Raw genomic sequence first — 17,379 nt, 5'->3', positions numbered from 1 at the left:
TGAATGTGGGTCTTAAAAACCTAGGTGATGGGTTGATAGGTGCAGCAAACCACCATGGCACACATTTACCTGTGTAACAAACCTGCATGTCCTGCACATGTATCCCAGAAAACTTCAAATAAAATAAAATTTTAGAAAAAGTCACATGAAAAAGAAAAGTGTCTATTCTTGCCTTTTGTCCACTTTTAATGGGTTTGTTTGCTTTTCTTGCAGATTTGTTTAAGTTTCTTATAGAAGCTGGATATTAGACCTTTGTCAGATGCATAGCTTACAGATATTTTCTCCTATACTGTAGGTTGTCTGTTTACTTGATTATTGTTTTTCCTGTGCAGAGACTCTTTAATTTAATTATATCTCACTTGTCAAATTTTGTTTTAGTTGCGATGGCTTTTGGCTTCCTACCATGACATTTTTGCCAGTTCCTATGTCCAGGATGGTAATGCCTAGGTTGTCTTCCAGGGTTTTTATTGTTTTGGGTTTTACATTTAAGGTTTTAATTCATGTTGAGTTCATTTTTGTATATGGTATGAGGGAAGAGTCCACTTTCTTCTTCTTCTTTTTTTTTTTAATTATACTTTAAGTTCTAGGGTACATGTGCAGGTTTGTTACACATGTGTACTTGTACCATGTTGGTGTGCTGCATCCATCAACTCGTCAGCACCCATCAACTCGTCATTTACATCAGGTATAACTCCCAATGCCATCCCTCTCCTCTTCCCCTCCCCATAATAGGCCCCGGTGTGTGATGTTCCCCTTCCCGTGTCCAAGCAATCTCGTTGTTCAATTCCCACCTATGAGTGAGAACATGCAGTGTTTGGTTTTCTGTTCTTGTGATAGTTTGTTGAGAATGGTGGTTTCCAGCTGCATCCATGTCCCTACAAAGGACACAAACTCATCCTTTTTTATGGCTGCATAGTATTCCATGGTGTATAGGTGCCACATTTTCTTAATCTAGTCTGTCACTGATGGATATTTGGGTTGATTCCAAGTCTTTGCTATTGTGAATAGTGCCACGATAAACATACATGTGCATGTGTCTTTATAGCAGCATGATTTATAATCCTTTGGGTATATACCCAGTAATGGGATGGCTGGGTCATATGGTATTTCTTGTTCTAGATCCTTGAGGAATCACCATACTGTTTTCCACAATGGTTGAACTAGTTTACAGTCCCACCAACAGTGTAAAAGTGTTCCTATTTCTCCACATCCCCTCCAGCACCTGTTGTTTCCTGACTTTTTAATGATTGCCATTCTAACTTGTGTGAGGTGGTATGTTATTGTGGTTTTGATTTGCATTTCTCTGATGGCCAGTGATGAGGAGCTTTTTTTCATGTGTCTGTTGGCTGTATGCATGTCTTCTTTTGGGAAATGTCTGTTCATATCCTTTGCCCAATTTTGATGGGGTTGTTTGTTTTTTTTCTTGTAAATTTGATTGAGTTCTTTGTAGGTTCTGTGTATTAGCCCTTTGTCAGATGAGTAGATTGCAAAAATTTTCTCCCATTCTGTAGGTTGCCTGTTCACTCTGATCGTAGTTTCTCTTGCTGTGCAGAAGCTCTTTAGTTTAATTAGATCCCATTTGTCAATTTTGGCTTTTGTTGCCATTGCTTTTGGTGTTTTAGACATGAAGTCCTTGCCCATGCCTATGTCCTGAATGGTGTTACCTAGGTTTTCTTCTAGGGTTTTTATGGTATTAGGTCTAACATTTAAGTCTCTAATCCATCTTGAATTAATTTTTGTATAAGGAGTAAGGAAAGGATCCAGTTTCAGCTTTCTACTTATGGCTAGCCAATTTTCCCAGCACCATTTATTAAATAGGGAATCCTTTCCCCATTTCTTGTTTTTGTGAGGTTTGTCAAAGATCAGATGGCTGTAGATGTGTGGTATTATTTCTGAGGGCTCTGTTCTGTTCCATTGGTCTATATCTCTGTTTTGGTACCAGTACCATGCTGTTTTGGTTACTGTAGCCTTGTAGTATAGTTTGAAGTCAGGTAGCATGATGCCTCCAGCTTTGTTCTTTTGACTTAGGATTGTCTTGGCAATGCAGGCTCTTTTTTGGTTCCATATGAACTTTAAAGCAGTTTTTTTCCAATTCTGTGAAGAAAGTCATTGGTAGCTTGATGGGGATGGCACTGAATCTATAAATTACCACAGTCTTCTGCATATGGCTAACAAGTTATCCAAGCATCATTTATTGAATAAAGAGTCCTTCCCTATTGCATGTTTTTGTCAGGTTTGTTAAAGATCAGATGGTTGTAGGTGTGGACTTATTTCTGGGCTCTCTATTCTGTTCCATTGGTCTATGTGTCTGTTTTTCTTTTGTATCAGTACCATGCTGTTTTGGTTACTGTAGCCCTGCAGTATAGTATGAAGTTAAGTGACATTATGCCTACAGCTTTGTTTTTTGGTTTTTCTTTTCAGCACCATTTTTTGAATAAGGAGTTGTCTATTGCTTACTTTTGTTGACTCTGCCAAAGTTCAAATTGCTGTAGATGTGCAGCTTTATTTCTGGGCTTTCTATCCTGTTTCATTGGTCTATGTGTCTGGGCTTTTTTCAAACCAGTATCATGCTGTTTTGGTTACTGTAGCCTTATAGCATAGTTTGAAGTCGAGTAGTGTGATGCCTCCAGCTTTGTTCTTTTTGCTTAGGATTGCTTTGGTTCTTTGAGCTCTTTTTTGGTCCCCTATGAATTTTAGAATATGTTTTTCCTAGTTCTGTGAAAAATGACCTTGGTATTTTGATAGGAATAATGTTGAATCTGTACATTACTTTGGGCAGGATGGCTATTTTAACAATATTGATTCTTACAATCCATGAGCATGGAATGTTTTTCCATTTGTTTGAGTCATCCGTGATTTTTTTTCAGGAGTGTTTTGTAGCTCTGCTTGTAGAGATCTTTCAATTCTTTGATTAGATGTATTCCTAGATGTGTGTGTGTGTGTGTGTGTGTGTGTGTCTGTCTGTCTGTCTGTCTATTATAAATGGAATTGCATCCTTAATTTGGCTCTGAGCTTGAGTGATATTGCTACACAGAAGTGCTATTGAGGTTTTTTTTTGTTTGTTTGTTTTGAGACAGTCTCGCTCTGTCGCACAGGCTGGAGTGCAGTGGTGTGATCTCAGCTCACTCAAGCTCTGCCTCCAAGGTTCATGCTATTCTCCTGCCTCAGCTTCCTGGGTAGCTGGGACTACAGGTGCCTGCCACCAAGTCTGGCTAATTTTTTTGTAGTTTTTAGTGGAGATGGGGTTTCACTGTGTTAGCCAGGATGGCCTTGATCTCCTGACCTCATGATCCACCTGCCTTGGCCTCCCAAAGTGCTGGGATCACAGGCGTGAGCCACCATGCCCAGCCCAGAAGTGCTATTGATTTTTATACATTGACTTTATTTCCCAAAACTTTACTGAGGTCGTTCATTAGCTCAGGGGCCTTTTTGTGGAATCTTCAGGGTTTTCTAAGTATAGAATCCTATTATCAGTGAAGAGAGACAGTTTGACTTCTTTTTTTCCTATTTTTGATGTCTTTTATTTCTTTCTCTTAATTGCTCTGGCTAAGACTTCCTGGTTTCCTGTTATCAATTACATGTATTTCTGCTCTAATTTTTATTATTTCTTTTTTATATTTACTTTGTATTTTATTTGCTCTTTTCTAGTTTTTTTGAGGTAGAAGCTTAGCTTGTTGACTTTAGACTTTTCTTCCTTTCTACTTTACACATTCAAGGCTATAAATTTCCCTGTAAACACTGCCTTTGCTATATCCCACATATTTTAATAAATTGCATATATATTTAGTGAGTAAGGTTTTAAAATTTCTTTTCAGATTTATTCTTTGATCATGTGTTATTAAGAAGTGTGTTGCTTAGCGTTCAAGTACTTTGAGATTTTTCAGCTATCATTCATACTGAATTGAGTGGCTTTTTTTTTTTTTGACAGATTCTTACTCTGTCACCCAGGCTGGAGTGCGGTGGCATGATCTCAGCTCACTTCAACTTCACCTGCCAGGTTCAAGCAATTCTTCTGCCTCAGCCTCCTGAGTAGCTAGTACTACAGGCTTGCACCACCATGCTGGATAAATTTTGTATTTTTAGTAGAGACAGGGTTTCACCATATTGGCCAGGCTGGTCTTGAATCCCTGACCTCGTGATCTGCCCACCTTGGCCTCCCAAAGTACTGGGATTACAGGCATGAGCCACTGTGCCTGGCCAACTTGTGTTTTATAAACTGGAATGTGGTCTCTCTTGGTGGATGTTCCATGTAAGGTGAGATTAGTGTTTAATCTGTTTTAGGATGAAATAGTCAATAGATGTCAGTTGCATCTAGTTGATTGCTGTTGTGTTTAACTATGTCTTACTTTCTTCTTACTGAACCTACCCATTTCTAATAGATAGGTAGTGAAGTCTCTGAGCAATACTGGATTAATCTATTTCTCCTTGCAGTTCTATTAATTTTTGCCTCATGTATTTTGACATTCTGTTTTTAGGTACACACTCATTAAGAACTGCTATGTTTCTTTGGATAATTAACTGATATTTCATTATGTTATGCCTATCTTTATCCCTGATACCTTTCATTGCTCCGAAGTCTGCTCTACTTGAAATTAACATAGCCAATACTCCTTTCTTTTGATTTTTGTTAGCATGGCATATCTTTCTCCATCCCTTTACTTTTAGTCTATATATGTCTTTATATTTATTGTGGGTTTCTTGTAGACAACATATAGTTGGATTTTTTTTTTTGATACATACTGACGATCTCTGTCTTTTATTTGGCATATTTAAATTTTTGGTGTTTCGGGTGGATTATTTAAAGAGACTGAATCTATGACAGACTGGTACACCTGAAAGAGATCTCATGGATATCATCCATGAGAACTTCCCCAATCTAGCTAGACAGGCCAACATTCAAATTCAGGAAATCCAGAGAACCTCAGAAAGATGCTCTGTGAGAAGGTCATCTCTAAGACACACAATCATCGCATTCTTCAAGGTCAAAGTGAATGAAAAAATGTTAAGGGCAGCCAGAGAGAAAGACCAGGTCACCTACAAGGAGAAGCCCAACAGACTAACAGCACACCTCTCAGCAGAAACCCTACAAGTCAGAAGAAATTGGAGGCCAATATTCAACATTCTTAAAGAAAAGAATTTCCAACCCAAAATTTCATATCCAGCCAAACTAAGCTTTACAAGTGAAGGGGAAATAATATGCTTTTCAGACAAGCAAATGCTGAGGGAATTTGTTATCACCATGCCTGCCTTACAAGAGCTCCTGAAGGAAGCACTAAATGTGCGAAGGAAAAATCATTACCAGACACTACAAAAACACACTGAAATACACAAACCAATGGCACCATGAAGCAACTGCATAAACAAGTATGCAAAATAATCAGTTAGCATCACAATGACAGGATGCAAAATAGTCAGCTAGCATCACGATGACACATAACAATACTAAACTTAAAAATAAATGGTTAACTGTCCGAATTAAAAGACATGGAATAGCAAGCTGGATAAAGAACCAAGATCCATTGGTATGCTGTCTTCAAGAGATCCCTCTCACATGCAATGACAGATATAGGCTCAAAATAAAGGGATTGAGGAAAACTTATCAATTAAATGGATAGCAGAAAAAAGCAGGGGTTGCAATCCTAGTTTCTGACAAAATATACTTTAGACCGACAAGGATAAAAAAAGACAAAGAAGGGCATTACATAATGGTAAAGGGTTCAGTTCAACAAGAAGAGCTAACTATCCTAAATATATATATGCACCCAACACAGGAGTACTGAGATTGATAAGGCAAGTTCTTAGAGACCTTCAAATGAGGTTTTGTTCATTTATTTTCCTTCTTTTTTCTCTATTCTTGCCTGCCTGTCTTACTTCAGAAGGACAGTCTTTAGGCTGAGATTCTTTTCTCCGCTTGGCCTATTCTGCTATTAATCCCTGTGATTGCATTATGAAATTTTTATAGTGTGTTTCTCAGCTTTATCAGATTGATTACATTCTTCCCTGTACTGGATATTTTGTCTGTCAGCTCCTGCAATGTTTTATCATGGTTTTTAGCTTCCATGTATTGGGTTACAATGTGCTACTTTAGCTCAGTGAAATTCATTTCTATCCACATTCTGAATTATAATTCTGTCATTTTAGCCATCTCAGCCTCAGCCCAGCCAGTTCTGATCCCTTACTGGAGAGGTGATGCAGTCATTGGAGGAAAGAGGGCACTCTGGTTTTTTGAGTTTTCAGCCTTCATCTGCTGTTTCTTTCTCACCTTTGTGGGTTTATATACCTTCAATCTTTGAGGTTGTTTATCTTTAGATTTGTTTTTTCTTTTAACAGTCTGGACACTTTTCTATAGGGCTGCTGTGGTTTGCTGGGGCTCCACTACAGATCCTAGTCACCTCAGATTTTCCAGTAGTTGGGGGTATCTCCAGTGAAGGCTGTGAAACAGTGAAAATGGCAGCCTGTCCCTTCCTCTGGGAGCTTCATCCCAGGGGGATATGAACATGTTGCCAGCCTGAATACACTTGTAGGAGGTGGCTGGGGACCCTTGTTGGGAGGTCTCACTCAGTCTGGAGCAACAGGAGTGGAGATTCACTTAAAGATGCTGTATAGCCATGCTTTTGTAGAGCAACTATGCTGTGATGGAGTACTTCTTCTATCCTTGGTTGGCCTGGGTGCTCCAAAGCTTGGAGGCTGGAACGGCTAAGTCGTGGAAACAGCAAAGATGGCAGCTTGTCTTTCCCTCTGGAAACTCTGTCCCAGGAAGTTTTCAAAAGAGAACATCAACAGGAGTGACTGGAGGCCCCAGTTGGGAGGTTTTGCCCAGTGAAGAAGAATGGATCTGGGACCCACTTAAAGAAGCAGTCTGGTCACATTTTGGCAGAGCAGCTGTGCTATGCTGCAGGATCCTTTCCATCCTGAATCAGTTTGGACTCTCCAAAGTCCACAGGTTGGAAAAGCTGAATCACCCCAATAGCAAAGATGGTGGCCTCTCTCTCCTCCTGGGAACCCCGTCTGTCCCAATTGTTGTTGGTGGCTGGCTGGAATTCTAAACCAGTGGGTCTAATCCTGTGAGGCACCATGGAAGTGGGACCTGCAGACTGTCACTCCTAGGCCTCCTGGATTCAGACCTCTTTCCAGGGGTATGGATGGAGGTCCAACTCCTGCCTTGCCTGAGTGGCAGTCACTTTGCTGTGGAGCATGGAGCCATAGCACATAAAGCTCCCATGTCTCTGTGCGTGCCTGAGCAGCTGCTCTGCTGAGACTCCATGCAGTTCTGTGTGTCAGACCAAAGGCCCTGGTGGAGTGCGTTCACAGGGGAATCATCTGACTTGAAGGTTGCAAAGATCTGTGGGAGAAATGTGGTTTCCCAGAATCACACATTCACTCACCACTTCCCTGGGTGGGGAGAAGTTCCCTTGGCTTTGTGTTACACTCCCATTCCTGGGTGGGCCATTGTCCTGCCCTGCTTTTCTACATTCTCCGTGGATTGAGCTGTTTCCGCTGTTTCCTTGATCAGTCCCAGTGTGAGGAGCTAGATGTTTCAGTTGAAGGTGCCGTATTTACTTGCCCATTTTGTTCCTCTCTGTGATGAAAGCCATACACACTAGCTGCTTCTAGTTGGCCATCTTGACCTGGAATCTCTTTTCTTTTTTGTTTTGATGCTTTTATTTAGCCTCAAAAATGGGACATGGATTTCTTTCTCTCTCTACCAGTTTTCCTCTCTCTCTCTTTCGTTCCTTCAAACCTTCCTTCCCCTCCCTCATGTCTTCCCTTCCTTCTCATTTTTACCTGCCTCAAAAACTGCCATGAAAGGAATTGGGCTCTTCTTTACTTCTTCTTCCTATGTGATAAGTACAAACCAGGTCAGAAGATTGTCATTCTCTCTTCTACCTCCCGTTTTGCTCATGACTCACCTTGGTAGTTAAACCAAGGTGGGCAAGGCAGAATCTGCTTTGTGGACTTAACACTCCCAACAGGCGGGTCACTAAGATTAGACTGGAGCAGGTATTTGAAGGCCATCAACTTGGTCTCATATACCAGCAACATTATTATGTTTAGTTTTGTCACAGAGTGGTGCATTTGAAGGGCATTGCACTATTATTATTATTATTATTATTATTATTATTATTATTTTATTTTTTTTGAGACGGAGTCTCGCTCTGTCACCCAGGCTGGAGTGCAGTGGCCGGATCGCAGCTCACTGCAAGCTCCGCCTCCCGGGTTTACACCATTCTCCTGCCTCAGCCTCCCGAGTAGCTGGGACTACAGGCTCCCACCACCTCGCCCGGCTAGATTTTTGTATTTTTTAGTAGAGACGGGGTTTCACCACATTAGCCAGGATGGTCTCGATCTTCTGACCTCGTGATCTGCCCGTCTCGGCCTCCCAAAGTGCTGGGATTACAGGTGTGAGCCACCGCACCCGGCCTACACTATTATTAATAAGCTGATATTTAGTCCCTATTAGTCTGTATACTTTCTACCAGCCAGAATTCTGGGAGAGGGTGGTTGGCACCCTGACTCTAACATTAACTTCTTTAACAGTAATAACCTTTATTAATTTTTCTGTTCAAGAATTCTCTCCTGTTTAGAAATTCTTACTGAGCTTACTCCATCAAAGTGATCTTAAATTTTAACATACTAAATGTAGCATGTTAATTTCTTAATATGAGGACCTAACCTTTCAGATCACTCTCTCACTACACCTGTTTTGACATCATTGTGATTTCCAGTGCTTTTGTGTCTTACCACTACCTATTTATCAGCATCAAATAGTTTCACTTCCCATTTTCTTCAACTTAAGCCCTGATTTGTCTTCTTTTAAACACCCTCATACCTACTCTTCCATGCCTTTTTGCATGTTCCTTATTTGATTAATACAATCATTCACCTTTATGATCCTGTATCTGCTCTGCTAAAGGCTAACTAGCATTAGTCAGTACTTTGTATCAATTTATGTTCCTAGATTTTGTCTTACTAACTTTTTATTTTAACTAGTCAACTTGAATTTTACCATACTATGCTAAGAGTATATAGTTAGATCCTAAACCTAGGAGAGGCACAGTCTGTGTTTTCAATTTCTCAGGGAAGACTTTTTTCTTTCTTTTCTTTTTTCATTTACAGCTGAGACAGAAACAAAGTTCTTCATTTTTCGTTAGTAGGACAACATATTCTCCCCCCAACCCTGTCCCCCAGGATCTTCTTTTACTAGTAATCCAGTCCTTCGCGGCATCTCAGTAATTAAGGCGTGCCACTTCTAATTTTATGCAATTTTTAGTCTTAAGGCTTCAAAATATTTGCATGCCTGGGCAATATTGTCTGAACTCTTAGTCTTAACTGACTTTGATAGTCTCATTTTACTACTCAAGAGCTATTGCAGAATCAGACTTAGCATTGTTGCTATGGCTTCATTTTCCCTTTTATTCCTATCTTCTGGTATTTTCCCTTTTTTTTTTTTCCTAAGAGGTAAATTTTAAATAAGTTTGTTATATTTTATCTAGCACTAATTTGTTTTGTGTTTATTCAACATTGTTTCCAGCTTTCAACTTTTTTTTTTTTTTTTTTTTTTAATTTCTCTTTATTTTGATAGGTATTTGCTCACCCTAACCAACAGGTGGGGAAACATGACTATCCCAGTACCATGTGCAGAGCTAGGATTTGAACTCAGAAAGCCCATGCACTTTCCCACATACCCCAGGATGATATTTTAGTTTCTCAATTTTACTTTTAGACCTCATTAAATTATCATCCTCTTCTACTAAAATTAAAAAAGAGGGAAAACATAGAAGAAACATCTGCTTCTTATAACAATTCAACTTTCCAAACTCTTGAAAAATATTGATATGATTTTTGGGAATCATATTTAGATTATTAAACTTCTAAGTGAATATTTTTGGGGTGAAATATTTTATATCATTTTCCAGAGGCATAAGCTGTCCTCAAAGTATATATTAGTTAGTATTTTCCCAGGTTTTATTTATTTATTTATTTATTAACTTTTATTTTAGGTTTAGGGGTACATGTGAAGGTTTGTTACAGAGGTGAGCTCATGTCATGGGGATTGGTTGTACATATTTCATAACCCAGGAATTAAGCCCAGTACCCAATAGTTATCTTTTCTCCCCCCTCCCACACTCCACCCTCAAGTAGACCCCAGTGTCTGTCATTCCCCCTTTGTGTTCATAAGTTCTCATAATTTAGCTCCCAGTTGCAAGTGAGAACATGCAGTATTTGGATTTCTGTTCTTATGTTATTTCCAGATTTTAGATTTTAATATTTCAAGACTAGGAAGTATGAAATATTTTATTTAATTTCTTTGTAACTCTTTGTAACTCAGATAGCGAGCCTTCAGTATTGACATTATGGAGAAGGCACTTAGAGTGAAGAAACACAATTAGAAAATAATCTTCCAAAATGCCATCCTGTACATAGGAAAATATCTTGCATTTGAGGAAATCTTGCCCCACTGTGAGTCTGCCTTTTGCATCTGCCAGGCATCCCAGAGGTATCACTGGCCTGGTACCAACTTGTGTGGCTGTGACTGTACTCTGTCCTTTCAAAAGTAAGACCGAGGAAGGCAGGTAGGAGCAAAAGAGGTTAAAATCATACGTATACATGAGCATATTTAATGATTAATGATAAAGGACCACACTTTCCCTAGTATCAATCCCATATTTATCTATGACCAGCACTTTTCCCTAACTAGCTGCTACTGGTGCCTTCAAATCTAGTGAGCATTTAGCAAGTTAACTGACTCTAAGGGCTGAATGTATTGGCCTATATTGCTTGTGGCGGTTTCTATAGTTATCCTATATGCTTCCATATGAGAAATTAAAAATCAAATGAATTAAATATGAAAGAAAGTGGAAACATATTTGGGTGGGAAGTCCATAACTTAAACAACACTCTATATATGTACTCTTTAATATGTAGAGTGCTAAATAATTTGAAAATATGGATGACATGGATGATCTCCTAAGAATAAAAATCAGCAAAATTGATCAGAGAAACATAATACATAAGTAGACCAGTAACTATAGAAAAAATGAGTAAAATACCTGAGAAAAATGAATCCTACAAAGTGCCTAACCTGACAGAGAGTGTTCATCAGAAGGAAGATTAGAATTGACTTTAAAATCTCTTCTTATTTGAAAAATTTTCAAACCTATAGAAAAGTTAAAAGAGGAGTACAATTAACACCAGTGTATCCCACAACTAGATTTACTGTTAAAAATTTCCTAAGTTTCCTCTATCTCTCTTTACGGATAGACACATATTTCTTTTTTGTCAAATCATCTGAAAGTATATTTCAACCATGGTGACACGTCACCTCTAAAGACTTCAGTATGCATCTGGCAAAACCAAGAACATCTTCCAACAAACACGGAGCCATCATCCTATCTGAGAAATCAATACTGCTTATGTAATGCTACACAGTATGTAGTCCATGCTAAATACCAAATTTCCTCATTTTTCCAAAATGTTTTATAAAGATGATTTTTCCCATTTTCATATAGGATCCAATAAAGGTTCACACACTGTAATTGTTATGTCTCTGTAGTATCCTTAGAATGCTCCTCTTTCCCTCAGCAGACTCACTCTGTCCTTTGTGACTTTGAATCCTTTAAATAGGCCAGGTCAGGTGTCCTGAAGGATGTCCCATATACTAGATTCTTCTGTTTATTTAGGGTTTAATACAAAAATATCCAGCAAGAACACTTTCAGGCTCATTTGTTTCTGTTTGTATTCTATGTTTTTATTTTTGGCATAATTTCATATTTTGAACATGTAGAACATTTACGTGCATCAAAAATCAAAACTGGTGGCACATCTTGATTGGCCTGGTGGCAGGTGGTCCCAGATGTCAACCCTTCACGGTGGTTCAAGCTATAGACACTGGGCTGGAAGGCCCCAGAAGAGGCAAACCCCCAGCTCTGAAGTCATGGGATCTGACAGTATGGACAGTTAAGTGAGTCAGCACTTCTGTTGAGTCTATGAACAGGGGTTCAGCCATCCAGATAGGCTTTACAAAACTGAACAGCCACATTCAAGGCAAAAGGAGAAAGAGATGAAAATAATGGTGACAGCTCCAGTCACAAGCTACACAGAGGTTGGTTCATGTCCTTTTAGTGAGTCTACCAAGACCATTTCCCTGTATATCTCCTCTGAACAGCAATTCCATCTGCCCAGGCCTTCAGAGTCAGATGATTTTATTGAAGACACAGCCAGTATGACTATGTTTCATTCAATGGATACTGTAGGGCCCCAAAGAATCAAGAACAACTTCACTTTGGGAGGCTGAGGTGGGTGAATCACGAGGTCAGGAGTTCAAGACCAGCCTGACCAACATCCTGAAACCCGATCTCCACTAAAAATACAGAAAAAATTAGCCGGATGTGGTGGCTCATGCCTGTAATCCCAGCTACTCAGGAGGCTGAGGCAGATTCGAGAATTGCTTGCACCCGGGAGGCAGAGGTTGCAGTGAGCAAGCCACTGCACTCCAGCCTGGGCCACAGAGGGACACTCTGTCTCAAAAACAAACAAAAAAAAACCAAAAAAAAACCCAACCCAAACAACTATTGACATTAGCAAGCATTTAAGCATTTTGAAGGAAGAAGGAAAAGTTTTAAAAGTTTTCATGAAAAGGTTTATTACACTGCAGGCTACACCAGTCCTTTCAGATTGCTTAATAGAAATGATAAGTGTAATTGATTCAGAAAAAGGAGTCCTCCAAAGAAAATGAATGAGAAAAGGAAAGGATGTTCCACTGCCAGGGGAAAGCTTCTGTTTAACCTAGACGTTAACACTACCTATCATAAAGTCTGTGTCTAGCATCTTCTTTTTGAGAGCACTACAATGACTCAAGCTTATTTCCAATGTGCCTTTTTAGTATGTGAAGCTTTGTCGCAGGGGACAATAATCTATACACATGTAAATTGGTCATAACTACGGTGGTCTTTGTTTTCTGTGGGGATTCAGGGAAATGTCATGTCACTTCCCCCTTCTTCGTTGCATCACAGTCTTGTTGCCTTGCGTCAGTTGGATGCCATCCTCTACAGATATTATCAATAAAAATATTAAAGATTTAACAAATCAAAACTATAGAATGTGATATAATCAGGGAAGTCTTGTTCTCACACATACCCCATCTACTCCGTTCCTACTTATTTCTTATAAGAAACTTCTGTCATCAGTTTCTAGTTTATCTTTCCTGTGTTTTCTTTTGTAAAAATAGGAAACACATATTTATTTTCTTATTTTTTATTTCTCACAACAGATTTGACGTTACATACACTCTTCCATATTGTTTTTCTTAAAATAAATTTTCTTTTAAAATAACATTAGGCTTTCAGAAGAGTTGCAAAGATATTAGAGTTCTCATATGCCCCTCACATGGTTTCTCCTGAAGTTAAAATTATGTTTTCCTATCTAATATTTGTCAAACCCAAAAGAAAAAAATCGATATTTACAAATGACTATTCACTGCATTTTACAAGTTTTTCCACTAATATTCTTTTTCTATTCCAGAATCCCATGAAGGATCTCACATGGATGGAATGGATTTTGTCACATGTCTCTTTAGTCTTCCCTGGTTTGTTAAAGTTTGTCAGTTTGTAATTTATTCATGACCTTGCCATGAGATGTATTGGTTGGGTATTTTGTAGAATACTCACCAAGTTGGGTGATGTTTTCCTCATGAAGAGGTTGGGATTATGGGTTTTGGGGAAGAATATAACAGAGATAAAGTACCTTTCTCATCAGGCCACATGGGGGACATGCTATCAACATGACTTATGACTAGTGATGTTAACTCTGCTCAGTTGGTTAAGGTAGTACTTACTAGAGTTTCCCACTAACAAATTATTGTTTTTCTTTTTCCATATTCTATTCCTTGGGAATGAGTGAGTCACTACGTGTGGTTCATGCTAAAAAGGGGGTGGAGGGTTAAGCTCCACTCCTGAAGGGGGTGTAACACCTTGCTTTTCCACTTTTCAGTATATCTTGCAAACCACTCTATATCATATTCTTTGTCCTCTTTACTTTTTATGTCTATTAGAGTAGTTGCTTGTTTGGATATACCATAATTTATTCAACCAGTGCCCCGGAGATGAACATTTAGGCTTTTCCCAATAGCATTAAATTATAACATTAGGTATAAATATTAAATTATAATAGATGCCTTTTATCAAATTAAATAAGGTCTCTTGTTTTCTTGGCATGCTGAGAATTCTTAACGGAGTGGTGTTGAACTTTATCCAATGCTTTTCTGTGTCTACTGAGATATTATTTACTTAATCCCTTTTTTGTTAATATAATGAATGACATTGATTCATTCAACTTTGCATTCCTGATACAAACTGTATTTATAATGCATTAAACTGTATTCATAATGTATTAATCTTTTTATGGATTATTGAGTTGAATTTGTTAAAAATTTGTTAAAAATTTGTCAAGAATTTTTGCATCTTCATGAGGGATATTAGTCTGTAATTTTTGGTTTTTATAAATCAACAATTCTTCATTAGGTTCTTACACTTACCAGGTCTCATCAGAGAATGTTGTATGTTCTCTCTTAATTATAAGGAGTGATGACCTGGCAGAAGTACAATCAATTCTGTCTCTTGGCTGGTGGATAATTTCAGTTCTCATGTCTCTTAACTCTTGATAATAGCAATGATTCCTTCCACCAAAAGGAATCATTCAAAGCTTTTCCTTCGGTGAATCAGTTTGGGCATATGTGTTAAGGAGACATCGCAATACAACCCAAGCAACTTAATTATAAATTCTTTCACTGTGATGCTTCACTTACCCTTTATTGAGAGAATCAGGAAAATATCCTTATTCTTTGTAATCAAAATTCTGAGCATTTATTGAAACACCCTCCTTTTTACCACCTTCTGTCAGACAGTAGAAAGGGCTTTGCAAGAAGCTTGATTAATATCTGGGTGTCTCGTTTAGTGAATACATTGATTAGAATTTCCCTACATAGGTCTTGAATGAGAATAAAGCTGAGATTTCAGAAGTTTCCCAGCTGATGTCCTGGGTGTTTTAAATTGTCTTCTAGTCCATAGGAACAGAACACTGATTTTTAATTCTGCTCAGTTAACGAGAGCCAGTGTGAGTTTGCACTTTCCTTGTGGGTTTACTTTAGGGTCAGGATGGAAAATCTCAACTTAGGCAATAGAAAATAATATGTGCAGAAGGCATTTAACTACCCTTGTTTTTGGATGTAGAAACATTCCCTACCATTATCCTTCTCCTTAACCCTAGTTCACTCATGGTTAACTTTGAGTTGAATGATAAAAATATACATAAAATACAAAGGGATATGAGATAAATAATATTAAAATAATCTTCTGTAAGAAAAAGAGGTAAGAGCAGTCATAATCTACAATGGCATTTAAGAATAAAATATAATGTTTTATCCAGATTACAGTGCATTATTATTTAATTAAGGTCCAAACTGTCCTAATACAGATAGCAGATATATTTATTTTGACTTGCATTGTGTTTTAAAAAAATGTTTAGTTGATGTTAGCATTTACATATCATGAGATTTTTAAAATAAAATTCCAGAATTCTAGTTATCTTGGAAAATTTGTCTGATCTAGGCCTATGCTATTCCGAAAATGATAAGCTGAGTGGTGCTGCAACCCTCAGATGGGTAAGTCTTATTTGTCCATTTTGTAACAGTCCACACTTGGGCAATCTTACTCATTTGAATCAACTTTCTGGCCTGAGTAGACACTTCAGTTTAAAATCCCTGACAAAATTAGTGATAGCTTTCTTTATTGAATTTTTATGAGCATACTAAAAAAAACTAATTTCAGATCAACACCAATATTGGTTGATGCTCTGAAAAGATAAAGCATTTCCCTGTAGTGACATCTACAACTTATTAAAGGCCTTTCTAGAAAGGATAAGATGAAAGCATGGGGGCTCAAAGATGGAGTTAGTTTGTCTTCTAATTTATAAATTTCCTTCCTTCCTTCCTTCCTTCCTTCCTTCCTTCCTTCCTTCCTTCCTTCCTTCCTTCCTTCCTGCCTCCCTCCCTCCCTCCCTCCCTCCCTCCCTCCCTCCCTCCCTTCCTCCCTTCCTCCCTCCCTCTCTCTCTTTCTTTTTTCTTGCTCTATCGCCCAGGCTGGAGTGCAGTGGTGCAATCTCAGCTTACTGCAACCTCCACCGCCCAGGTTCAAGCGATTCTCCTGCTTCAGCCTCACGAGTAGCTGGGATTACAGGTGCCCACCACCATGCTCAGCTAATTTTTTTTGTGTTTTTAGTGGAGGTGGGGTATCATCACGTTGTCCAGGCTAGTCTCAAACTCCTGGCCTCAGGTGATCCACCCACCTCGGTCTCCCAAAGTGCTGGGATTACAGGCGTGAGCCATTGCACCCGGCCCTAATTTATAAATTAATAATTACTTATTTCTAAAATAGTATTAATTTCTGTTAAAGATCAGATTTGGTAATTAGTTGGTAAATAGAACCAGGAGGTATTAGGGGAAGATGGAAACCCATTGTAGATCAACGCATACATTTATTAACTTGATTTGTATACTTAAACTAGATTGCTGAATTTTGGCTAGAAATGTTTACTCCCTGAGCATGATTATAACACAAAACCAAGTTAAGAATACATGGGCTAGGCCAGGCATGGTGGCTCACGCCTGTAATCACAGCAATTTGGGAGGCCAAGGTGAGAGTATCACCTGAGGTCAAGAGTTCAAGACCAGCCTGGTCAACATGGTGAAACCCCGTCTCTACTAAAAATACAAAAAAAAAAAAAAAAAAAAATTGCTGGCATCGTGGCAGGCGCCCGTAATCCCAGCTACTCGGGAGGCTGAGGCAGGAGAATCGCTTGAGCCTGGGAGGCGGAGGTTGCAGTGAGCCAAGATTATGCCACTGCACTCCAGCCTGGCTGGTGGAGCAAGACTCTGTCTCAAAAAAAGAAAAAAAAAAAAAAGAATTTATGAGCTAGCCTTCATATATTATCCTTTCATAATATTTAGTCGACTTACATAATTAACTCCCTCACAATAATTAAGTAACTAATTATGGAGCAAGAATATAAGCAATCATTCTGGTGGTCCATTTTTGAGGTCTAACAATGCCAACTAAATCTTATATTTGTTATGTTACATGCCAAATGGATATTTTATTGGTGAAATTAACACCACAGGGAAGCCATCAGAATGTATCTACTAACAATCTTGTCCAAATATCTTTAACATATACGTAGAAATACTGAAAAATCACGTGCACCAGTTATCAAAATTACATGAATGCTTTATCTGATTTAACTGCAATGAAATGGTAGAGTTTTATTCACTTAGATAAACAATGAAATTAATTGGAGCTTCATAAAGGTTCGTGTGCAATGAGAGTA

The 17,379-nt window shown here is 38.5% G+C and overlaps 1 pseudogene; it reads left to right on the top strand.

The window, feature by feature from the left end:
- Positions 1–12,740, top strand: part of LOC106992587 (heme-binding protein 2 pseudogene) — a 130,655-nt pseudogene extending 117,915 nt beyond the window's left edge.
- The last annotated feature ends 4,639 nt before the right edge of the window (positions 12,741–17,379 follow it).

The sequence above is a fragment of the Macaca mulatta genome, chromosome 12 (assembly GCF_049350105.2).
Source record: "Macaca mulatta isolate MMU2019108-1 chromosome 12, T2T-MMU8v2.0, whole genome shotgun sequence".
Classification (NCBI taxonomy): domain Eukaryota; kingdom Metazoa; phylum Chordata; class Mammalia; order Primates; family Cercopithecidae; genus Macaca; species Macaca mulatta.
The sequence above is the reverse complement of the archived record's forward strand: the minus strand, read 5'-3'. Positions and strand labels throughout refer to the sequence as shown.